This window comes from Macaca mulatta, chromosome 4 (genome assembly GCF_049350105.2).
Source record: "Macaca mulatta isolate MMU2019108-1 chromosome 4, T2T-MMU8v2.0, whole genome shotgun sequence".
NCBI lineage: Eukaryota > Metazoa > Chordata > Mammalia > Primates > Cercopithecidae > Macaca > Macaca mulatta.
This window is the reverse complement of record NC_133409.1, coordinates 149,843,785-149,869,521: the sequence shown is the minus strand read 5'-3', so window position 1 is coordinate 149,869,521 and position 25,737 is coordinate 149,843,785. Positions and strand designations below refer to the sequence as shown.

Here is a 25,737-nt window from a genome sequence, read left to right as displayed (position 1 = left end):
AATAAAATAAACTTTGAATTCGGTAGATATTAAAATAATAGCTGTCTCTGACACATGACACATTGTGTTCAAATGATTTCTATTTTGAAATAAGCTTTATCTACTTTTTGCTCTTCAGACAGAATACGATAACAGAGCCTTCCATCTTCTTAACCAGTTCACTTGTCTTCTGGGAAATCTATACAACTCCCTTATAATAGTATATTGCCGGACTCCATGCAATTAGAACTATGCACTGGTTTAAAATTATAGATACACAATGTTTTAGGGTAAAGATGTTTGATTTTGAATTTAGAGAGAAATTATGTTAAACCTGGATATCAAATTGGGGAGAATTGACTTTCTTTTTGAGAGAGTTTCGCTCTGTCACCCAGGCTGGAGTGCAATGGCACGATCTCAGCTCACTGCAATCTCTGCCTCCCAAGTTCAAGCAATTCTTCTACCTCAGCCTCCTGAGTAGCTGGGATTGCCCACCTCGGCCTCCCAAAGTGCTGGGATTACAGGCATGAGCCACTGTGCCTGGCCACATTTTTTTTTTTTAATATTGACAAGTCAAAATTACATAGTGTATTTGTGGTGTACAGCATAATGTTTTGATGTATGCTTACAATGTAGAATGACTAAATCAAGCTATTTAATAGATCTGTGAACCCACAGAGTTACCATTTATAAGAGAAAACCATTATTGTATTGGGATGTAATCTTGCATTTTTCTTTTTATTCTATTTCTTGTCCCTGTAGTTATTGAAGCAGATAATTTTTCACTCCATGTTTATTCTAGAAAAATTTAATAACATTACATACAAGGTAATTTCAGATTCATGGGAGGCAGTAAGGCTGGGTACCAAGGGGACCAGGAAAGAATGCAGATGGGGTATTGCCATCAATACTGGGACTTCCAAGCCAAGGGCAGGGCTGAGAAAGCCACTGGGGAGGACATTTTCTGCAAGGTCATTGAAGCAGGAGCAGACCCGGTCCTGAGAAAGCTTTCCTTTCGTGGAAGAACAGGAGGCCAGGCAGGCAATCTTTTCATGCTTCCGAGCTAGGTTTAAAGGTTCTTTCTGAGTATCATCTTCAGTTCAGGGGCCTGCAGAATACAAAAGACAGTGTTGTTTTCAACACTCTTCTACCAAAAAGCTTCTTCTCCCTTCTTTTAGGACCTCATAAGAGAGCAAGAAGAAGAAACAAAAATACTTCTAAGTTTCCCTGAGCCACTGTTACTTTAGAGCACAGACCTTTTACTAAGTGGAGAGAAGAAGCTCTAGTATAAACTACATGAGTAGATTTATTTATACTTTGGATCCAAAGTGTTTCTCATTATTTTTGTCTCATGTCTTGTCATCTCTATCATCTTTCTAGGGAAGCCAAATCTGTCTCTAAAAGAGGATTAAAGGTCATTACCTGTTGGCTGAAGTCCAGAGTGTCCTGGAAAAAGAGGGAAAGATATATACTTAAAAGATATGGAAGGAAGTCTTTCCCCAAAAACAATGTTCCAAGCTCCAGATCTTCCTCCTGAAATCTCTCTAACACTACAACCCACACCGGCCAGGGCAGAGAAGAGAGCAGAAACTGAGACGGTGTGACCCATGAAGCTTTCATCTCACACACACACACGCACCCACACACACACATACACACACACACACACACACACACACACACAGAGTATAATTGCATTAGCCTTAGTGTCTCTTCCCTCATTTGCTCCAGAATTTCAAACCAAGATCCCCATGCTCGTTAACCTTTCTCTTATCTCTGCAGGACACAAGCCCTCATGCTGTGACACAGTAACCATGGACTATTGATTTCTAGAGTTCCAAGAAATTTGAGGTCAACTGGGAAAGGAAAGGCTTAATACCAGGCCACTGACACACTGGGAACTAATCTCAGGAAAGCCATATTTCTTCCTTCAGAAAAGCCTATGGAGAGAGCCACCTACCAAAGGCTCCTCACCTTTCTGATTCCTGAAGTAGATGAACAGCCCGTCCCCAAGGAAGAGCAGGCCCAGCACAAAGCCCCTGACTCCACTCAGCATCTTGCTCTGTGCAGGTTCAGACTGAGGTTTTGAGAGAAGAAGCCAGATTTAGTGATTTTTAACCCTAATCCAACTTATCTAATCGAAACTCGGAGATTCAGAGTTTTGACAATGGGAGATGAAAGCTACCCTGGAGGAACCAAAATAACTGGCCAAAATACCTGGAATAACTGGTAAAAAGATTTAAAAATCACATTGAATAGCTAAAATGTTCAGGAATTGAACTCATTCTTGAGTTCAAATATCACAGCCCAACATAAAGCACAGCTTCAACATCTGATCTAGAAAATCCCTGGGACTCAGTGAAGTTGAGTAGCTTGTTTTAGTGTATTTACTAAATGTTTCATTTTTGAAGCCAGGCTGTCTAGCTCAAATCCAGGCTCTGCCTCTTACTGATTGGTCCTGAAAGAGATTTTCAATTCTTCCATGCCTCAACTTTCTCACCTATAATGGAAGTTAATAATACTAATTTCCCAACTGGGGTTCTGTGAGGATTAATGTACCTAAAATACATAAATAAGAGGCAGAGCTGAGACTGGACTCTCCTCATGTCAGGAAGGCCCTATGTTTCTCCTCTTCTCAGATGGTAACAAACAACTCAGAGCAACAGTGCCAGAAGCACAATCCCAGCCCCAGAGGCAAAGTCTGGTGCCCAGGGCTAAGGCATGACCAGGACCTGTGACTTGAGGAGGTTCAAAACAGGAACAGCCTCTTTTCTATCTTCTAGGCATGGCTGCTTCTCCAAGGGGTACAGGTGTTCCTAGAAACTCTCCTAGGACTATCCCCAGTGACCTGTGTTGAAGATAGAAGAACATGGAGCAATTGAAAATATGATATGAGAGAGGAGAAACCTGATAGTCAAGGATAATCAATGTCCCCTTCCTGGTGGGTGAGAAATTTATGAGGTCTAGAAGCTTCTCACTCCATTCCACTGTGGGAGGACTCGTCACACTTGGGTGCTCCACTTGGCAGGTGTAAACCCCTCCACTCTGAAGAACTGTTTCCAGCATCACCAGGGTCTGGAAGGTCTAGTCTCCATTGTGGATCAGGCCTGTGGAGACCACCACAGCCTTCTCTTCCTGGCTGTTCCAGAACCACCTGACTTTAATGCTGTCTGGATAGAAACCACTCACAGAGCAGACCAGGAGGTTGCGGTGCTGCAGGGGCTGGGTCTCTGCAGGATACACAGTCACCTCAGCATGGACTAAGAAAAAACACAAAGAATGTGTAAGGGAGACAGAGCAAGTCTTCTTGGTTGCCTTTCTCGCTGCCTCTCTCCACATCCAGGCTCAGGTCTCAGCCAGGCCTCCATCAAAGCAGGCCATGTGGTCTCACAGTGTCAAGAGCCTGGAATTTAATCTTTACAGGGCAGACCCATTAGATTTGAGTGATGAAGAAAATTGTGTTTGCTTTTTTCATAGTTTAAAACTGTTATTAATTATCAAAGTGTTTAGAAATCCTTAAAGCATATAGTGTGTTTACTAAATGTTTCATTTCTGGAGCCAGGCTGTCTAGCTTAAATACAGGCTCTGCCTCTTACGAATTGGTCCTGAAAGAGATTTTCAATTCCTCCATGCCTCAGCTTTCTCACCTATCATGAAAGTTAATAATACTAATTTCCCCATTGGGGTTATGTGAGGATTCACATAAAAATACATGAGACAACGACTGAATGTAGCCCTCAAGTTTTGTTAGTTATTTTTTATCCTGTTTACCCTGAGATAATAATATGATTCAGAGTGGTATGGATAGATTGGGGGAAAACTGTAGGGTAGATGAGGAGATGGAGTATGAAATTTTAACTGTGCTGGCTCCATGCACTCACACATTAGAACACCACAGAAATGGTTCTGCCACTGGGAAGGAGGAACAGACAGAAGTGATTCTCTACCTCTATGGGTTGAGTTCCTAGAAAAATATGAGTCATACAGGAGAGAGAAAGGAGTAAGAAAAGTTATCATATTTACCTTCAGCCAATCAATCTATCTCCTCTGTAAAACAAGAATAACAATGTTAGAACTATAATTTTCTAACTGCCTCTCTTTCTAGACTGATATTTGAGGCCAGGGAAGGGTCTGGAACAGTGTGTTTAATGCCTGTGACAATTCCTGACACTAGCATCCCCTCAGTAAGTACAATTATTTTAAAAGAAAAAAGGAGAAACCTGAGACAACTTTTTTTATTCTTTTCTGAGACGGAGTTTTGCACTTGTCGCCCAGGCTGGAGTGTGGTGGCGCGATCTTGGCTCACTGCAACCTTAGCCTCCTGAGTTCAAGCAATTCTCCTGCCTCAGCCTCCTGAGTAGCTGGGACTACAGACTCCCACCACCATACCTGGTTAATTTTTATATTTTTACTAGAGACGGATTTTCACCATGTTGGCCGGGCTGGTCTCGAACTCCTGAGCTCAGGTGATCCGCCCTCCTCTGCCTCCCAAAGTGTTGGGATTACAGGCGTGAGCCACCGTGCCCGGCCCTGAGACAACATTTTTATAATACTACAAAATGATAGATGTAAGATGGGTTGTAAATCATTACCAAAAATTTTGCAATATATTTCATTAAATAAAAATGTTCAAGTTTGTAACATGGAGAATAATTATGAAAATAAAAATATAAACTACAATCTGGAGAAAATGCTGAATCAGGCCGGGTGCAGTGGCTCATGCCTGTAATCCCAGCACTTTGGGAGGCCAAGGCAGGCAAATCACGAGGTCAGGAGATCGAGACCATTCTGGTTGACACGATGAAACCCCATTTCTACTAAAAATGCAAAAAATTAGCCGGACATGGTGGTGGGTGCCTGTAGTCCCAGCTACTTGGGAGGCTGAGGCAGGAGAATGGTGTGAACCTGGGAGGCGGAGCTTGCAGTGAGCCGAGACTGCGCCACTGCACTCCAGCCTGGGCGACAGAGTGAGACTCTGTCTCAAAAAAAGAAAATGCTGAATCAAATACCACAAAAGTGATAATCTTACTGTACAGATAACCCATAAAATCCCTGAAAAAAAATACTAGGATCCCAGAGGTAACAGAAAAGAGATACTTATCTTTCCTTTAAATATACAATAAATAATTCTGGGAACAATAATAGAAATCAAATATTAACTAAAAATTAAAAAGAGATGTAACTTTTCAACTATTTGGCCATATTGTAAAAAAGACTAATCAAGGCAAATGTGAGGTAAATTATATTACAACTGTATAAAGGAATAATATGTAGCTACTTAAATACTATTAGTTTTAAAATAAAAATTGTAACAGCCATGGTGGCACAGGCCTGTAATTCCAGTGCTTTGGGGAGTTGAACGGGGAGGATTACTTGGGGCCAGGAGTTCGAGGCTGCAATGAACTATGATTGCACCATTGCACTCCAGCCTGGATGACAGAGCAGGACTCTGTCTCTAAAAATGTATGCACAAGTTACATATGTGTGTGTATACACACACAGACACAGCATATGTATGTATATGATATATACTATATACATAGTAACATATGTATACTGTACACATAGTAATATATATAGTAACATGTTACTATGTACATATGCTTTGTGTTTGTACATAGGTTCTGTTAACACTATAACAAAAGTTTAATTCAAAAGCTAGTTTCACAATAATTTCAACTATGGAAATATATGTATATACTAAGAAAACAAAACCGTAGCAAGAACTTTAGACCTAAAAGAAGCCTCAGAAAGGTCAGAGGTGCTACAGAGGTCCCTTCACTTCCCCTAGAAATCAGTCTAATACTACTATAAACACCTTTGCACACAAACTAGAAAATCTAGAAGAAATGGATAAATTCCTGGACACATACACCTCTCAAGACTGAACCAGGAAGAAACTGAATTTCTAAACTGACCAATAATGAGTTCTGAAATTGAGTCAGTAATAAGAAACTACCAACCAAAAAAAGCTCGGGACCAGATGGATTCACAGCTGAATTCTACCAGATGTATAAAGAAGAGCTGTTAGTATTCCTATTAAAATTATTCCAAAAATATTGAGGAGAAGGGATGACTCCCCAACTCATTCTATGAGGCCAGCATCATCCTGATACTAAAACCTGTCAGAGACACAACAAAAAAAGAAAACTTCAGGTCAATATTCTTGATGAACACAGATGCAAACATCCTTAACAAAATAATAACAAACCAAATACAGCAGCACATCAAAAGCTAATGTACCACGATGAAGTAGACTTTATTCCTGGGATGCAAGGTTAGTTCAACATATACAAATCAACAAATGTGATTCATAACATAAAGCAGAATGAAAGACAAAAGCCACATGATCATGCAGAAAAGTCTTTTGATAAAATTCAACAGCACTTCCTGTTAAAAATGCTAAGTTCACGCCTGTAATCCCAGCACTTTGGGAGGCTGAGGCGGGTGGATCACAAGGTCAGGAGATTGATACCATCCTGGTCAACAGGTGAAACCTCATCTCTACTAAAAATGAAAACTTAGTCAGGCACGGTGGCACGAGCCTGTAGTCGCAGCTACTCAGGAGGCTGATGCAGGAGAATCACTTGAACCCGGGAGGCGGAGGTTACAGTGAGCCGAGATCGCACCACTGCATTCCAGCCTGATGACAGAGAGAGACTCCATCTCCAAAAAAAAAAACTAAACAAAACTCAGTAAACTAGGCACTGGAGGAACATACTTCAAATAATAAAAGCCATTAATGACAAACCCACAGCCAAAAACATAGTGAATGGGCAAAAGCTGGGAGCATTGCTCTTGAAAACCAGCACAAGACTAGGATGTCCTCTCTCACCACTGCTTTTTTTTTTTGGAGACGGAGTCTCGTTCTGTCGCCAGGCTGGAGTGCAGTGGCGCAATCTCAGCTCACTGCAACCTCTGCCTCCCGGGTTCAAGCGATTCTCCTGCCTCAGCCTCCCAAGTAGCTGGGACTACAGGCACGTGCCACCACGCCTCGCTAATTTTTTTTTTTTTAATTTTTAGTAGAGACTGGATTTCATCACGTTAGCCAGGATGGTCTTGATAGCCTCACCTTGTGATCTGCCCGCTTCAGCCTCCTAAAGTGCTGGGATTACAGGCTTAAGCCACTGTGTCTGGCCCTCTCTCACCACTCTCATTCAAGATAGTATTGGAAGTCCTGACCAGAGCAATTAGGCCAGAGAAAGAAATAAAGGGCATTCAAAGAGGAAGAGCGGAAGTCAAACTATCCCTGTGTGCAGATGATATGATCCTGTGTCCAGAAAACCCCAAATCTCCAAATTTTGGCCCAAAAGTTCCTTTAGCTGATAAACAACTTCAGCAAAGTTTCAGGATTAAAAAAAAAGAATCAACATATAAAAATCAGCAGCATTCCTATACACAAAGAATACCCAAGCCAAGACCCATATCAGGAACATAATCCCGCTCACAATTTCCACACACACACATATTACCTAAGAATACAGCTAACTATGGAGGTGAAAGACCTCTACAAGGAGAACTACAAAACACTGCTCAGAGAAATCAGAGATGACACAAACAAATGGAAAAAATTATCATGCTTATGGATAGGAAGAATCAGTATCATTAAAATGGCCATACTGCTCAAAGTAATTTATAGATTCAACGCTATTCCCATTAAACTACCATTGACAGTCTTTACAGAACTAGAACAAACTACTTTAAAATTCATATGGAAGCCAAACAGAGCCTGAATAGCTAAGGCAATCCTAAGCAAAAGAATAAAGTAGGAGGTACTATGTTACTTAACTTCAAACTATACTACAAGGCCACAGTAACCAAAACAGCATGGTACTGGTACAAAAGCAGACACATAGACAAATGGAACAGAATAGAGAGTCCAGAAATAATGCTGCACACCTACAACCATCAGATCTTTGACAAAGATGACAAAAACAAGCAATGAGGAAAGGACTCCTCATTCAATAAATAGTGCTGTAGTGACTGACTAGCCATATGCAGAAGACTGAAGCTGGACCCCTACCTTACACCATATACAAAAATCAACTTAAAATGAATTAATGACTTAAATGTAAAACCTAAAATCATAAAAACCCTGGAAAGTAACCTAGAATATACCATTCTGAATGTAGGACTTGGCAAAGATTTCATGGCAAAGACACAAAAAGCAACCACAACAAAAACAAAAATTGACAAATGGGACCTAATTTAAGAGCTTCTGTGCAGTAAAAGAAACTATCAACAGAATAAACAGACAACCTAGAGAATGGAGAAAATGTCAAGTCCTAATTTGGGAACAGGAGTCAGGCTGGTGGGACCAGAAGAAAGCAAAGAGATAAAGCAAATAAGCTATAAGTCTGTCTTTCTTCATGGTCCAGGACACACAGCCCTCCTGTGCAAATAATTCACAGTCTTCCTGTACTCAATTTTCATCAGACATCTGTAAGCTAGCTCACTGCAACCTTGGCATTATTGCTACTGCATGTAGCACTCTGCAGCCTAAGAACCATCCTATAAAATCTCCTGCAAGCTTCTCTTCTACTGGCCTGCCTGTTGCCTCCTTGCACTGTATTTTTCTACTTTCTCTAGTAAATCTGCTTTTTTCTACCTACAACTGTCTTGGTAAATTCTTTTACTTTGGCACCACTGGCTCGATAGTTATTGCTTACCTGCGTCAGAAAATATTTGCAGACTATGCATCTGACAAAGGTCTAATATCCAGAATCTATAAGCAACTTAAACAAATTTACAAGAAACAAACAAACCAACAACCTCATTAAAATATGAGCATGAACAGACATGAGCAGACACTTTTCAAAAGAAGACATACATGCAGCCAACAAACACAGGAAAAAATTCTCAACAGCACTAATTATTAGAGATATGCAAATCAAAATCAAAATGAGATGACATCTCACACCAGTGTGAATGGCTATTACTAAAAAGTCAAAAAATAACAGATGCCGGTGAGGTTGCAGAGGAAAGAGAATGCTTATACACTGCTAGTAGGAATGTAAATTAGCTCAGCCATTGTGGAAAGCAATGTGGTGCAAAGAACTAAAAGAGAATTACCATTTGACTCAGCAATCCCATTACTGTGTATATACCTAAAGGAACATAAACCATTCTACCAGAAAGACACATGCACACATATGTTCACTGCAGCACTGTTCACAATAGCAAAGACACTGAAGCAACCTAGATGCCCATCAGCAGTCGACTGGTTAAAGGAAATTTGGTACAAATACACCATGGAATAGTATGGAGCCACAAAAAGAATGAGATCACGTCCTTTGCAGGAACATGGATGGAGCTGGAGGCCATTATCTTACGCAAACTAACATAGGGACAACAGACCAAATACCACATGCTCTCACTTTATAAGTGGGAGCTAAACATTGAGAACACGTGGATACAAAGAAGGGAACAGTAGACACGGGGACCTACTTGAGGGTGAAGGATGGGAGGAGGGAGAGGATCAGGAAAAATACCTGGGAGGTACTATGCTTATTACCCTGGTGATGACATTATCTGTACATCAAACCCACCTGACATGCAGTTTACCTATAGAACAAACCTGCACACATATCCCTAAAACTAAAATAAACACTTAAAATTAAAAAGAAAGAAATTAGTCTAATACTTTTTCTCAGTAAAATGCTTATGCAGACAAGTATCACACACTTATTTCAGAGATTTCGGGATCATAAAGGGTGTGTACTAAGGACAGTTTGTGACTAGCCTCCTTACATTATCCCTCACATTATCATTTCTCATCTCTCCTCCCCTAAACTTTCATGCCAACAGCAGACTAGGTAAATTTCCCTTTCCGGGAGATCAAGATCTCCCTCTCCAGGCCCCTGCATCACCACTCCCACCCTCCTCTCATCTCTGCACAGCGGGCTGGAAGGACAAGCTGAAGCTCCCTCCTGCGTCCCCTCCAAAAACAGACACACAGACAAATCCCCACTCTACACTCACCTACCTGAGCCCTCCTAATTCCTTCTTGCTCACAATCCTATACTCTCCCACAGGGTGCTTACTGCGCGCGCGCACACACACGCTCGCTCTCGCGTGCGCTCTTTCTCTCTCTCTGTCTCTCTCTCTCTCCTTCCTCCCTCTCCGTTCTCAGGAACCCTGCTCTCCCTCCCCCACGCGCCTTGCTCACCGCGCCTCTGCGGTGAGCAAAACCCCATAGTTGTGTCTGCAGTAGGTGTCCAACAGACCCCGCAAGTAGCCCAGGAGGTTCTTCTGGCTGTTTCCATTCCTGGACTCTCCTCCGCTCCAGCTCCGCCACCGCCCGGAACTTTCCCACGTAGCTGTGGAAGCGCACATACTCCTCCCAGTATGGATGAGTCTCTGCACAAACCGCATCCGCTCCGTCCCGTTGGAGAAATAGCACTCATGTTTAATCTGCTCCAAGAAATGTGCTGCGGAGACGAGAAGAACCGGTTACATGGGCGGCATCCTGGGAAAAGAGTGACGGCTATGCCCACAATCAGGGACGCCCTCGGCAGGGCGCGGGGCGATGGAACACCTTGACTGGCCCCCACCAGCCAACCCCGACCACCAGCATCCCAGGGGTTCATCTCCCATCTGCCTGAGGCGGAGGGAGGCTGCGAGGGCCGTGGAATACCATTCGGGATTCGTTCCCGATTGCCGAGTTGAGCCGGACGCCTCTTTGCAAGGCTCTGGACCAGGATCATCTGCCTCATCACTGTCACTTGCACTTCCTCCTTCTGGGAGCCTCCACCCAAAAGACACTTCCTGCTCCCTCTTATCATGCCACACTCTACTCATTCCTTAAACAAGACCCACCTCCTCCATTCTGTAAATGCTTCCTTAGTGCTGACCTTGTGTCCTCCATTCTGTAAATGCTTCCCTTAGTGCTCCTGGGAATCCAAACAGGGGAGAGACAGACCTCTCCCCTCCGCTGGGGGAGCTTAAAGGGTAGTGAAAGTGATGGCAAAAAACGAAATACACAACACCTTATACAGGAATGAGAAATGTTAAGAGAAGTGTGGAGTTCTAGAACAAAGAATAGGATGATCTAAATCACTCTCAGAGAAGGACTCTCTGAGAGGGCACAGTGGTTCACACCTGTAATCCCAGCACTTTGGGAGGCCGAGGCGGGCAGATCACAAGATCAGGAGTTCGAGACCAGCCTGGCCAATATGGTGAAACCGCGTCTCTACTAAAAATACAAAAATTAACCAGGCGTGGTGGCATGGGGGTGGTGGCGCGTGCCTGTAGTTCCAGCTACTCAGGAGGCTGAGGCAGAAGAATAACTTGAACCTGGGAGGTGGAGGTTGCAGTGAGCCGAGATTGTGCCATTGCACTCCAGTCTGGGTGACAGAGCGAGACTCTCTCTGAAAAGAAAAGAGAAAAGGAGAAGAGAAGATAAAGAAGAGAAGATAAGAGAAGGGAAGAGAAGGAAGAGAAGAGAAGATTAAACTGGAGAAATCACAAGAAGGGAACAATTAAAATCTTTGTCATGTTAGAATTTTGATCTATACTAAATGTAATGGGAAACAATTGAAGAGTCCATGACCCCAACACAGAACCACAAACTTTTTTGGATTTTCCAAATCCAGAAAGCTCAGAAATTCACTCACTATTGTTTTTAATTTGTTGCCAAAACTCATTTGGCAAATCTGATCTGAAGAAGTAAGGAGTCAAAAGTGTCACAGAGCTCTTATTGGTGACATGTGCATCTGTAGTTTCAATATATATAAACATGCAAACATACATATACCTGTGTAAATATACACATATTTCACAGATTTCAAATACCATGCATGCATATATTTTTGATTTTTTGTATTTATGTTTAAATGAACTGTGAAAAATCAAAACAGTTAAAGAAAAATCACCCTAGAAGAAAGCCTAGGCAACACCATTCAGGACACAGGCATGGGCGAAGACTTCATGACAAAACACCAAAAACAATGGCAACAAAAGCCAAAATTGACAAATGGGATCTAATTAAACTAAAGAGCTTTTGCCACAGCAAAAGAAACTACCATCAGAGTGAACAGGCAACCTACAGAATGGGAGAAAATCTTTGCAATCTACCCATCTGACAAAGGGCTGATATCCAGAATCTACAAAGAACTTAAACATATTTGCAAGAAAAAACACACACAACCCCATCAAAAAGTGGACAAAGGATATGAACAGATACTTCTCAAAAGAAGACATTGATGCAGCCAACAAACACATGAGAAAATGCTCATCATCACAGATCATCAGAGAAATGCAGATCAAAACCACAATGAGATATCCCACGCCAGTTAGAATGGTGATCATTAAAACGTCAGGAAACAGCAGATGCTGGAGAAGATGTGGAGAAATAGGAATGCTTTTACATTGTTGGTGGGAGTGTAAATTAGTTCAACTATTGTGGAAGACAATGTGGTGATTCCTCAAGGATCGAGAAATACCATTTCACCCAGCGATCCCATTACTGGGTATATACCCAAAGGATTATAAATCATGCTACTATAAAGACACAAGCACATGTATATTTACTGTGGCACTATTCACAATAGCAAAGACTTGGAACCAATCCAAATGTCCATCAGTCATAGACTGGATTAAGAAAATACGGCACATATACACCATGGAATATTATGCACCCATAAAAAAGGATGAGTTCATGTCCTTTGCAGGGACATGGATGAAGCTGGAAACCATCATTCTCAGCAAACTATCACAAGGATGGAAAACCAAACATCACACATTCTAACTCATAGGTGGGAGCTGAACGACGAGAACACATGGACACAGGGTGGGGAATATCACACACCAGGGTCTGTTGCAGGGTGGAGGCCTGGGGGAGGGATAGCATTAGGAGAAATACCTAATGTAAATGACAAGTTGATTGATGCAGCAAACTGACATGGCACATGTATACCTATGTAACAAACCTGCATGTTGTGCACATGTACCCTAGAACTTAAAGTAAAATAATAATAACTAAAAAAAGAAATAGTGAGGGAAGAAAAGGTCCTCTGACTAGCAAATGACAGTCACAAAGCCCATGCACCCATACACTTAGCTCTCTAGGAGAATGTAACCATTCACAGGCCTCCACCTAAAGACTTCTGAAAAATAACCATCAGAACGCACTGATTACAATAACAAAGAAATGTCAGTAAGTGAAAGGACGAGGCAGAGAAAATGAAAAGCAGAGAATCATAAAAACAATCCAAATTCACTTAGGATAAAGGCAAACAGCCTTACATTTATTACCAGACCTTCAGGATATTATTGTGTTCCAAATTGACATTGATAATAATGATCCTGAATCATCAAAAGTGAGATTATATTTATTTTGCTATTTTTTTAAAAAGTGGAACTGTGTTATATTATGTGAAATGTATCCATTGAGAATATTTAAAATGTTGAAGATATGTGATGTTTATAAAACTTGTTATCCAGAAAAAGAAGAAAAATCTTTGTGTTTAGTAAAAATGAGATGAGTAGACAGTATTTTTTAAATAATTATTTTACTGTGTTTTTCAAGTTCTGAGTACATGTGCAGGGTGTATGGGTTTGTTACATAGGTAAACGTGTGTTATGGTGGTTTGCTGCACCTATCAACTCATCACCTAGGTATTAAGCCCAGCATACATTAGCTCTTTTCCCTAATGGTCACCCCCGCTCTGCCTTCCCCTAACAGACCCCAGTAAGTGTTGTTCTCCTCACTGTGTCCACATGTTCTTATTGTTTAGCTCCCATTTATATGTGAGAACATGCGGTGTTTGGTTTCCTGTTCCTGTGTTAATTTGCTGAGGATAATAGTTTCCAGCTTCATCCAACCCCCTGAAAAGGACATGATCTCATTCCTCTTTATGGCTGCATAGTATTCCATGGTGTATATGTACCACAATGAACAGAAAGCATCTTACATTATCGATAGTATAAAAGGTAGAATTACTGCAGAAATCTGAGGCATTTTACAGAAAAATATTTGTGACAGTCATCACCATTCATGACTTATAGTGACCAGTTGTTGAAAGTTAATAGAGATAGTAATTATCAAGAACACAATGAACATTTTGAAATAAAATGCATAATGCAAAAAGTGAAAATGAAGATCTTGAACCTGCATTGATTAAATGGATTCACCAAGAAAGCAGTGAATTTATGCAACTGTTTAGTTTTTTTTGGTAATGAAACAAGCAAAACTAAGCCATGAAGAGCCAAACTAAGAGATAAATGTGTTTAAAAACTGTGAGTCTTCTAGAGTTTATAGAAGAAACACAGTGTAAACCAGTGTTCTCAGCCTTGGCATCATTGACATTTTGGAATAGATAATATTTTCTTAATGAGAGGAGCTGTCTACTAGTGTCCCTGGCTTCTACTTGTTACATGTCAGAAGAAACTCCTGGTGTGACAACCATAAATGTCTCCAGACATTGCCAAATGTTCCCTAGGGAGTTGTGAGAGGACAAGGAGGGACAGAGGGATGGTGAACTATCCCCGGGTAAGACCCACTGGTGTAAACCATTGATAAATCTATGGTTAAAAAGTTGCTATTAATTATGGAACATTTGAGATTTACATTGAAAACTCTGCCAATATTCTATCTATTTAAAATCTTGGTCCTACATAAAACTTAGGATTTTTAGGAATCTGGTCCCAGTGCAGAGCTATTTTTCCAGCAAAATTAATTCATTCAGAACCAAGTTTTACTGATTTATTTGCCTTGCTAATCAGTCACCAAGTCATACTCTTAATTTCTGTGTCACTGGTCCACTACTCACTGCCTCAGCTAATTCATTTTCTAACTTTCAGTCTCCTACTCCCAACAATACAAGCAGGCATCAAATTACCAACCTTGGACAGATGCAAAATTCTCATTTCTGTAGTTAAGTCTTCTCTGAAGGGGAGTGATATAGTTTGGCGGTGTAACCACTCAAATCTTGTCTTGAATTGTAGCTCCCACAGTTCCCACGTGTTGTGGGAGGGACCTGGGGGAGATAATCGAGTGGTGGGGGCAGGTCTTTCTCCATGCTGTTCTCATGATAGTGAATACGTCTTATGAGATCTGGTTTTATAAGGGGAAAAACCCTTTTGCTTGACCGTCATTCTTCTCTTGTCTGCCATCGTGTGAGACGTGCCTTTCATCTTCCGCTGTGATGTGAGGCCTCCCCAGCCATGTGGAACTGTGAATCCATTAAAGTTCTTTTTCCTTATAAATTATCCAGTCTTGAGTATATCTTTGTCAGCAGCCTGAAAACGGACTAATACAGGGAGAAACTAAGAAGATGGCATTCTCTTATAGATAGTTTACAAAAAACGAGCAAGTCCCCAGATTTTGAGTAGAGCGCTTCACAAGCTCCCTTCGCCCTTTAGAAATGACAGCAGGGAGGAGAACACGTTGGATGAGATAAGGTCTATCTTATTATTCCTAAATTCTCTGAGCACCTTCTTCACAGATAAGAACATTGAAAAATAAAAACATATAAAGTTACCCTCACTGTAGCTTGCGTGGTTAGCACTTCAGTCTACGCTCATGTGTCCAGCTTAGATTGCCACATTTAGCAAATGAAAATAGATAATGCCTAGTTAAATTTGGATTTCAAATAAATTATTGTTGCTTATCTGAAGTTCAGATTTAACTGGGTACCCTGTACTTTATTTGGCAACCTTAGCCCAACTTGCTAATAATGCTCAGAAGGAGTGAATTTAATACTTCTTTGTGTTCTTTAACACATGCCTATGACAGCCTGCACATATGGAAATTTTCAAACGATAAATGCAAAATTAATGAAAGTTTCTTCTTTACATTGGGACTAGCAGACCTTGCACCTCTTCCCTACCCTGAGACACACCCAGTACATATGAACATAAGAAATTCTATCAGTAATTCAGACTCAGTCTAGTCACTATTCACTAACGGTGGTTGTAAGTTCAGGCTCTAGAATCAGGAAATCTGAATTTAAGCATAATCTCTTCTACTTGGATTAATTTTAACAACCATGAACCTTTAAAAATTATATAAAATGAATCCAACAATAATATATTCTTCATAGGATTATTGTTAAGGGTAAAAGTAAGTAGTGACTCTTCTTAGTGCTGATAACATAATAATCACTCTAATATATTACCATTTTATTTTTACAATCCCTATAAAGGAAATCTTCATTATTTTTCTATTCCTTAACTTCTAAAGCAAATAATGTCTACATCATGATCTGGCAATGGTCCTTTATTAATTTATCACTAATTACCATTTTAAACACTTGAGGGCAGAAACATTGGTTTATGTATAATAATTCATATGCCTAAACTTCACACAAAAGTAGAGTGCTGACATCAAAGAGAGGGACTTTCTATGTACTCAGATTTAAACTGCAATCTGATTTCTAGCACTGACTTTGTGACAGTGGGTAAGTTACTTACACCTTTTGAATTTTAGATTCCAAAGATGTGTATACTTTTAAATACCAAAGCTATGATAGGATAGGTATTACATATCCATACCAAAATTTATAAGCCTGATAATTAGTCACTGCAAAATGTTACAATGCTCCACGCTGATACAGACCAGATTTGCTTTGTTTATCACTCCATTCTCATCACCTAGAGTAAGAACTAGTATATTCTAAGTCACTGATAAATATTGGCTGTATGAACGAATGGCCTTTTGCATAACCAGTCACCACTGTACACAGGGGCCTTCTAGTGCTTCATTGCCAGCGACTGAGCATCTCTCTCTGGTTCCCAGGTCATCCTGCTTCTCTCCAGCTTCTTTATTAATTTTCTTTAGGTCCTGCTGGCTGATCCCAGAGCATAGTCTTTCCCTGAGGCTCGCTACTTAAAAGAGTCAGACTTCATCCAGGCTTCACTTCTTCCACCCGTTCTTCAAATGGTCCAATCCACTTTCCATCCGGGATACTCCATTGACTGCAAACATCAACTCCACCAAACCCAGCACTTGCTTCTCTGTCACGTTCTCACTTTACTCACCTGTTAGTGGTTCTCACCACAACTGGCCACTCCCTCGCCTTGAAAAAAATCATTTTTCTTTGATTCCCATGCATCACATTCTCTCTCTTTTTTTTTCTCCAGCATCTGTGGTGAATCTTCTCAGTCCCTTATGCTGTCCTGTGGCCCTCATATTTTTTCTACACAAAATCTATCTCCCTCTGCAACTTCTTCCACTTCCCTAGAATTTAACACAGAACCCCAATATAAATACCTCCAGCCCTGGCCTCACCCTGAACTCCTCTCTTATATTCAGTTGACTTTCTGATTGCTTCATGTGATTTCAAAAATCATCTCAATTTTAATAAACACAATTGTCATTTTTAATCACCCACTTCAAATCATTTCCTCCCACATTCTTCCCTATTTCAATAAACAGCACCACCATCCACCTATTTATCAAGGAAAAATACTTAGAAATAAGTTTGCATTTAATCCATTAACAAGTCATGCAAAAACACATCCCAAGTCTATTCACTTTATCTTTATCTCTGTCTTTGGCACAACTGCACTACATGAAGCCACAACTCTGTCTTCCCTGGAGAATTCTGCTGTTCTCCACTTGTGAACCTCAACAATCCAATCCCTAGATAGTAACTAGAATTATTTTTAAAATTGAATACTAATGGACTCTCCTTGTAATCCCCCAGGAGCTTCCAATATGTTTAAATAAAATGTAATCCCTTACTATGGCCACCAAGGCCGAATATGATGCAGCTCCTGACTTTCTGTCCCTCTTCCTCATCTTCTGCCATTCCACCCCTTGCTTTTCATCCTTCAGCCCCTCTGGCCTTCTTTTTGTCTCTTCAGCACAGCACACATCTTCCCATTCCTTGGCCTTTCCCCTTTTCTGTCTCTCTGGAACACTTGTCCCTCAGATCTTCACATGGCTGTCTTATTGTTTTTGTCTTAGCTAAATGTGGTGAAATCTTCTCAGTCCGTTATGCTGTCCTGTGGCCCTCATATTTTCTCCACACAAAATCTATCTCCCTCTGTGATAGATTCACTACTTGTGAATCCAATGTGAAGTGAAGTTGGGTGAATCCAAATCTCTCTGTCCTATCACCCTGATGCCTTTTTTTAAAAGGCAATATTGCTGTCTGACTTTTTCTTTTTTGTTAAATATTTACTGGGATACTGTCTTTCTCCTCTGGTATTGAGTTCTGTGAGAGGGACCTTTTCTATCTTATTCAAGTGGAATTCTCTGAGCCTAGAACAGAGCCCAGAATGTAACAGTTATTCAGAAATATACCTGTGGTCTAAATGAATAGACCAGGTTCCGGGAACTGATCATCCTGGGTATTCTAGAAAGCAGAAAAGGGCTCAGGCTCCTGTACCGTTTCATTCTAATGCTATGCTGTATCCCTTCTCCTCCCTGTGAGAAATTCTGGCATACTTCCTTTCTCTCCTCTTTCTAGTTGGAAGAAGGAATCACAGATAAGGAAACAGTGATTGTAAGAAAGAGAAAAATTTGCATTAAGAATGATCTCTTTTGATGGGTCTCATAGTGCCGAATGTCTGGGCAAGCTTTAGGGATTTTCGGAAATGATGATGACATAGTTAAGTAAAAAACAGAGAGGAACTTGAGGTAGAGGGAAGCAGACATGAATAATTAAGGAAAGCAGAGAGCATGCTGAATCCAGCTCTAAAAATTGGGACATATCCCCAGTAGGACAATGAGTCCCCTGGACTAGCTCATTGGCTTTCAGCCCTATGGGATTTTAGCAACCTTTACAATCTGTCTGTAACCCCACTGAAGGTATATAGTTTGAACCATATGAAATTGCTGATACTTGATGATTTTGACTTATAAAAATAGAATTTTCCATAATTTATCCTACATTAGTTGAATCCCTTCTTATAAGCTCAAGTCAGAGAATGTAGGAGAAACTAACCTAGAAAGATTCATGCCAGGCATTAGTGGCATTTCAGAGGATACCTTAAGTTCTTTAAGGTACTGAACAATACTCCATAGATGCTCCTTATCTATAGGATCATTCCAAGTACTAAGGGTCTCTACTTCAGCTCCAATGCGTTTTTCCCAAGAGAAAGAGAGGGCACTAACCTCAACTTTTGTCAGAAATCTACGGTACAAAGATAAAGGGTTTACAAACATTTGAGTTAAGGGAGAAAAAAGAAGATAACAGGGCGGCTTCTTGGTGCATCTTCACACTAACCTCACAGATCCTGTTGAGGACATGACACAAGATTCTCTAGGAAAGACCTTCAAATTCCTTTTGACTCTCCGTGAGATTTTGTTTGTTTTTTTAAATATTTTTTTTTATTTTGACGGAGTCTCATTCTGTTGCCAGGCTGCAGTGCAGTGGCACGATCTTGGCTCACTGCAACCTCCGCCTCCCGGGGTCAAGTGATTCTCCTGCCTCAGCCTCCTGAGTAGCTGGGACTACAGGCACGTGCCACTACGCCCAGCTAATTATTGCATTTTTAGTGGAGACGGGGTTTCACCATGTTGGCCAGGCTGGTCTCAATCTCTTGACCTTGTGATCTGCACAGAAAAGGCCTCGGCCTCCCAAAGTGCTGGGATTACAGGCGTGAGCCACCGCGCCCAGTTGAGAATTTTTTTTTTTTTAATGGCAAAACTCAACATAGTAAAGGGAAGTGCTGTATGGGGGAATTCATTTCAGTGTTTTTATTTATAAATCCTCTGAAGATCCCAAGAAAATGTGATGCAAAGCTGGAGGGGTTTTGTTGTAGGAGATTTGAGAAGGAATGGTCCATATGGAGGCCCCTTATGCAGATCTTATGCAGAGGGCAAGTAGCCAGCCTTCTTTTGTTATGGAAATAATTGGGAATTCATATGATAAAGACGAGTGGTCCTTGAAGAAAATGTCACAGTTTTTTAAGATGCATAGCCTGGGCACAGTGACAAAGTTAACTCCCTTTCTCCCCTACCCTATTGTAGCTCAGCACCCACAGTGTGCACTAACCTTGCATATCCCCAGCCAAAGCCAGGTGAGGGCTCAGCACCATCAGTGTCACTGTCAGAGCTGCCATGCAGGAGCCTCCAGGGAGCCTCAGACACACCGTGCTGGAGAACAGGACAGGACCAGGTGCCAGGGTAGCAGGCAAATCTCACTCAGGGAGAACTATGACTTACGTTCCTCCACCCACATTCCAAATCATAGGAATCAAGTTACACATTTCTTTGCTCCTGGATTGGGTAATCTTAATGTTGAAGAACTAATCAGCCTCAGAGGTGAATAGGCGGTCTGAGATGAGATGCAGTATGAGGTCTTTTTATTTATTTATTTATTTATTGAGACAGGGTTTCGCTCTATCACTCAGGCTGGAGTACAGTGACATGATCAGGGCTCATTGCAGCCTTTACCTCCCAGGCTTAAGTGATCCATACACTTCAGCCTCTCCAGTACCTGGGACTATAAGGGTGCGCAACAACACCCTGCTAATTGAAGATCCTCTTCTGAAACAAAATTTCCTTCATGAAAGGATTGCTTTAATTTAGACTTTAAAGTTTGATCCAGTTGCATGTGAAACACTTTAATTTGGCTCCTATTGTGAGCTTGCTTTGTGCTGGTCAGTCTGTGTTCACAAGTTTGAGGCTTGTAGAAGCATTTATCTCTCCCTTGAAGATGGAGCTGTTTGGACAAGTGTGTGTGAGTGTGGGACTAAAGTGGATGGAGGGAACATGATTGCATATCAAGTGATTTTTAATCTGGCCTTTATTACACCATCACTTAGTGTTGTAGGTTTGGGAAAATTATTTAACTTCTCACAGTTGAAATGAAAGCACTGTGATCTTTCAGGTCTTTGAATACTGGAAAATGCTATGATTCTGTGGATGCCTCAAGGAGCAGAAGTCGCTGGAATCTCATAATATTACAGTTATAGCTGTTGATTGGAGAGTAAAATCTGTACCACTTTACAGGTAAGGATATTTCTGATAACCTAAAAAAAATTGAAAGTTAGCCAATAATTAAATCCGAGTAAAAAGATGTTCAAATTGTGCCTCCTGAGGCTGTTACCACGTTTAGTTGGCACCTCCAGAACGCACACAGGCAAGAAGTTTGCAGGGGCCACCTATGAGCAATGGAGGGTCTTGAAGATGCCTTTGTGTAGCACTTATCCTAACAATGTGATAAGGTCAACTGTCCAGTCAAAGTATGCAGAGGACCTGAGAGATCAATAGAGGACTTGAAGTCAACCTTTGACACAGCCTGGGCAACAAGAGCAAGGTTCTGCCTCCAAAAAAAAAAAGACAAAAATTTGCAGAGTGACCTTTGAGCATTTTACTTTGTACTCACAATTCTACTAAGTGCTTTATATCTTGTTGTAGTTTTGATTTGCATTTCTCTAATGATCAGTGATGCTGAGCTTTTTTTCATATGATTATCGACTGCAGTTTGTCTTATTTTGAAAAGTGTCTGTTCATGTCCTTTGCCCACTTTTAAATGTTTTCTTTCTTGTAAATTTGTTTAAGCTCCTTATAGATACTGAATATAAAACCTTTGTCAGATACATAGTTTGCAAAAATTTTCTCCCATTCTTTAGGTTGTCTGTTTACTCTGTCGGTAGTTTCTTTTGCTGTGCAGAAGCTCTTTAGTTTAATTAGATCCCGTTTGTCAATGTTTGCATTTCTTGCAATTGCTTTTGGCATCTTTGTCATGAAATCTTGGCCTGTGCCTATGTCCTAAATGGTATTGCCTTGGTTGTCTTCCAGAGTTTTATAGTTTTGGATTTTACATTTAAGTCTTTAAACCATCTTGAGTTTATTTTTGCATATGGTGTAAGGAAGGGATCCAGTTTCAATTATTTTGCATATGGGTAGCCAGTTATCCCAGCACCATTTATTGAATAGGGAATCCTTTCCCCTTTGCTTGTTTTGATCACGTTTGTTGAAGATCAGATAGTTGCAGGTGTGCAGTCTTATTTCTGAGTTATCTATTCTGTTCCATTTGTCTGTGTGTCTGTTCTTGTACCAGTACCATGCTGTTCTGGTTACTGTAGTCCTGTAGTATAGTTTGAAGTCAGATAATGTGATGCCTCCAGCTTTGTTCTTTTTACATAGGATTGCCTTGGCTATTCAGGCTCTTTTCTGGTTCCATATGCATTTTAAAATAGTTTTTTTCTAGTTCTGTGAAGAATATCAATGGTAGTTTAATGGGAATAGCATTGAATCTGTAAATTGCTTTGGACAGTATAGCCATTTTAATGATATTGATTCTTCCTATCCATGAGCTTGGAACCTTTTTCCATTTGTTTGTGTCATCTCTAGTTTCTTTGTATCAGTTTTGTAGTTCTCCTTGTAGAGATCTTTCACCTCTCCAGTTAGCTGTATTCCTAGGTATTTTATTCTTTTTGTGGCAATTGTGAATGGGAAGTCATTTGTGATTTGGCTGTTGGTTTGACCGCTATTGGTGTGTAGGAATGCTAGCGAGTTTTGCACATTGATTTTGTATCCTGAGACTTTGCTGAAGTTGTTTATCAGCTTAAAAAGCTTTTGGGCTGTGACTATGAGGTTTTCTAGATATTGAATGATGTTCTCTGCAAACAAGGATAGTTTGACTTCCTTTCTTTTCCACTTGAATGCACTTTATTTCTTTCTTTTGCCCAACTGCCCTGGCCAGAACTTCCAATACTACGTTAAACAGGAGTGGTGAGAGAGGCCATTCTTGTCTTGTGGCAGTTTTCAACGGGAATTCTTCCAGCTTTTGCCCATTTAGTATGAAGTGGTTATGGGTTCGTCATACATGGCTCTTAACATTTTGAGGTATGCCCCTTCAATACCTTTTTGAGTTTTTTACATGAATGGATGTTGAACTTTATTAACCCTTTTCTCCATTTATTGAGATAATCATGTGGTTTTTGCCTTTCATTCTATTTATGTGATGAATCACATTTATGGATTTATGCATGTTAAACCAACCTTGCATCCCCAGGGATAAAGCTTCGTTCTTCGTGGTGGATAAGTTTTTGATGTGCTTCTGTATTCAGTTTGCCAGTATTTTGTTGAGGATTCTGCATCAATATTCATCAATGATATCGGCCTGAAGTTTTCTTTCTTCCTTTCTTTCTTTCTTTCTTTCTTTCTTTCTTTCTTTCTTTCTTTCTTTCTTTCTTTCTTTCTTTCTTTCTTTCTTTCTTTCACTTAAAGTTCTGGTGTACATGTGCAGAAGGTGCAGGTATATATGTGCCATGGTGGTTTGCTGCACCCATCAACCCGTCATCTACATTAGATATTTCTCCTAATGCTATCCCTCCCCTAACTCCTACCCCCTGACAGGCCCTGGTGTGTGATAGTCTCCTTCCTGTGTCCATGTGTTCTCATTATTCAACTCCCACTTATGAGTGAGAACATGTGGTATTTGGTTTTCTGTTCTTGTGTTAGTTTGCTGAGAATGATGGTTTCCAGTTTCATCCATGTCCTTCCAAAGGACATGAACTCATCCTTTTTTTTAATGACTGCATAGTATTCCATGGTGTAAATGTGCCACATTTTCTTTATCCAGTATATCATTGATGAGCATTTGGGTTGATTCCCAGTCTTTGCTATTGTGAACGGTGCCACAATAAACATACATGTGCATGTGTCTTTATAGCAGAATGATTTATAATCCTTTGGGTAGGGCCGGGCATGGTGGCTATGCCTGTAATCCCAGCACCTTGGGAAGCCAACGGAGGCAGATCACGAGGTCAGGAGATTGAGATTATCCTGGCTAACATGGTGAAAGCCCGTCTCTACTAAAAATACAAAAAATTAGCTGGCCTTGGTGGCAGGCGCCTGTAGTACCAGCTACTTGGGAGGCTGAGGCAGGAGAATGGCGTGAACCAGGGAGGCAGAGCTTGCAGTGAGCCGAGAGCGCACCACTGCACTGCAGCCTGGGTAACAGAGTGAGACTCCATCTCAAAAAAAAAAAAAAGAAAAAAAAACCAATCCTTTTGGTATATACCCAGTAATGGGTTGCTGGGTCAAACAGTGTTTCCAGTTCTAGATCTTTGAGGAATCACCACACTATCTTCCACAATGATTCAACTAATTTACACCCACCAACAGTGTAAAAGCATTCCTATTTCTCCACATCCTCTCCAGCAGCTATTGTTTCCTGACTTTTTAGTGATCATCATTCCAACTGGCATGAGATGGTATCTCATTGTGGTTTTGATTTGCATTTCTCTAATGAGCAGTGAAGATGAGCATTTTTTCATATGTTTGTTGACTGCATAAATGTCTTCTTATGAGAAGTGTCTGTTCATATCCTTCTCCCAGTTTTTGACGGGGTTGTTTTTCCGTGTACATTTGTTTAAGCTCTTTGTAGATCCTGGATATTAGCCCTTTGTCAGATGGATAGATTGCAAAATTTTTCTTCCATTCTGCAGGCTGCCTGTTCACTCTGATGATAGTTTCTTTTGCTGTGCAGAAGCTCTTTAGTTTAATTAGATCCCACTTGTCTATTTTGGCTTTTGATGCCATTGCTTTTGGTGGTTTAGTCATGAAGTCTTTGCTCATACCTATGTCCTGAATATTATTGCCTAGGTTTTCTTCTAGGGTTTTTATGGTTTTAGGTCTTATGTTTAAGTCGTTAATCCATCTTGAGTTAACTTTTCTATAAGGTATAAAGAAGGGATCCAGTTTCAGCATTCTGCATATTACTAGCCCATTTTCCCAACACCATTTATTAAATAAGGAATGCTTTCCCCATTGCTTGTTTTTTTCAAGTTTGTTAAAGATCAGATTGTTGTACATGTGTGGTGTTATTTCTGAGGCCTCACTTCTGTCCCATTGGTGTATATATCTGTTTTGGTACCAGTACCATGTTGTTTTTGTTACTGCAGCCTTGTAGTATAGTTTGAAGTCAGGGAGTGTGATGCCTCCAGCTTTGTCCTTTTTGCTTAGGATTGTCTTGGCTATGTGGGCTCTTTATTGCTTCCATATGAAGTTTCAAGTAGTGTTTTCCAGTTCTGTGAAGAAAGTCAGTGGTAGCTTGATGGGGATAGCATTGAGTCTATAAATTACTTTGGGCAGTATGGCCGTTTTCATGATATTGATTCTTCCTATCCATGAGCATAGAATGTTTTTCCATTTGTTTTTGTCCTCTCTTATTTTGTTGAGAAGAGGTTTGTAGTTCTCCTTGAAGAGGTCCTTCATACCCTTTGTAAGTTGTATTCCCAGGTATCTTATTCTCTTAGTATCAGTTGTGAATGGGAGTTTGCTCATGATTTAGCTCTCTGTTTGTCTGTTATTGGTGTATAGGAATGCTTTTGATTTTTGCACACTGATTTTTTTTTTTTCTGAGATGGAGTCTTGCTCTGTTGCCCAGGCTGGAGTGCAGTGGTGTGATCTTGGCTCACTGCAAGCTCTGCCTTCCAGGTTCACGCCATTCTCCTGCCTCAGCCTCCTGAGTAGCTGGGACTACAGGCGCCCACCATCACTCCCAGCTAATTTTTTTTTTGTATTTTTAGTAGAGACGGAGTTTCACTATGTTAGCCAGGATGGTCTCAATCTCCTTACCTCGTGATCCACCCACCTCGGCCTCGCAAAGTGCTGGGATTACAGGCTTGAGCCACTGTGCCCAGCCTTGCACATTGATTTTGTATCCTGAGACTTTGCTGAAGTTGTTTTATCAGCTTAAGAAGATTTTGGGTGGAGATGATGGGGTTTTCTAAATATACAATCATATCACCTGCAAACAGAGACAATTTGATTTCCTCTTTTCCTAATTGAATACCCTTTATTTCTTTCTCTTGCTTGATTGCCCTGGCCACAACTTCCTATACTATGTT

The 25,737-nt window shown here is 40.7% G+C and overlaps 1 pseudogene across 1 annotated transcript; it reads right to left on the bottom strand.

The window, feature by feature from the left end:
- Positions 1 to 757: 757 nt before the first annotated feature.
- Positions 758 to 20,088, bottom strand: LOC106997902 (HLA class II histocompatibility antigen, DRB1 beta chain-like; annotated as a pseudogene). The gene is made up of 6 exons (XR_013416573.1): positions 19,926 to 20,088; positions 10,135 to 10,409; positions 2,957 to 3,228; positions 1,954 to 2,063; positions 1,236 to 1,425; positions 758 to 1,087 (listed from the first exon to the last, which is right to left on the bottom strand). The product of XR_013416573.1 is annotated as an HLA class II histocompatibility antigen, DRB1 beta chain-like (transcript).
- Between the last annotated feature and the right edge of the window lie 5,649 nt (positions 20,089 to 25,737).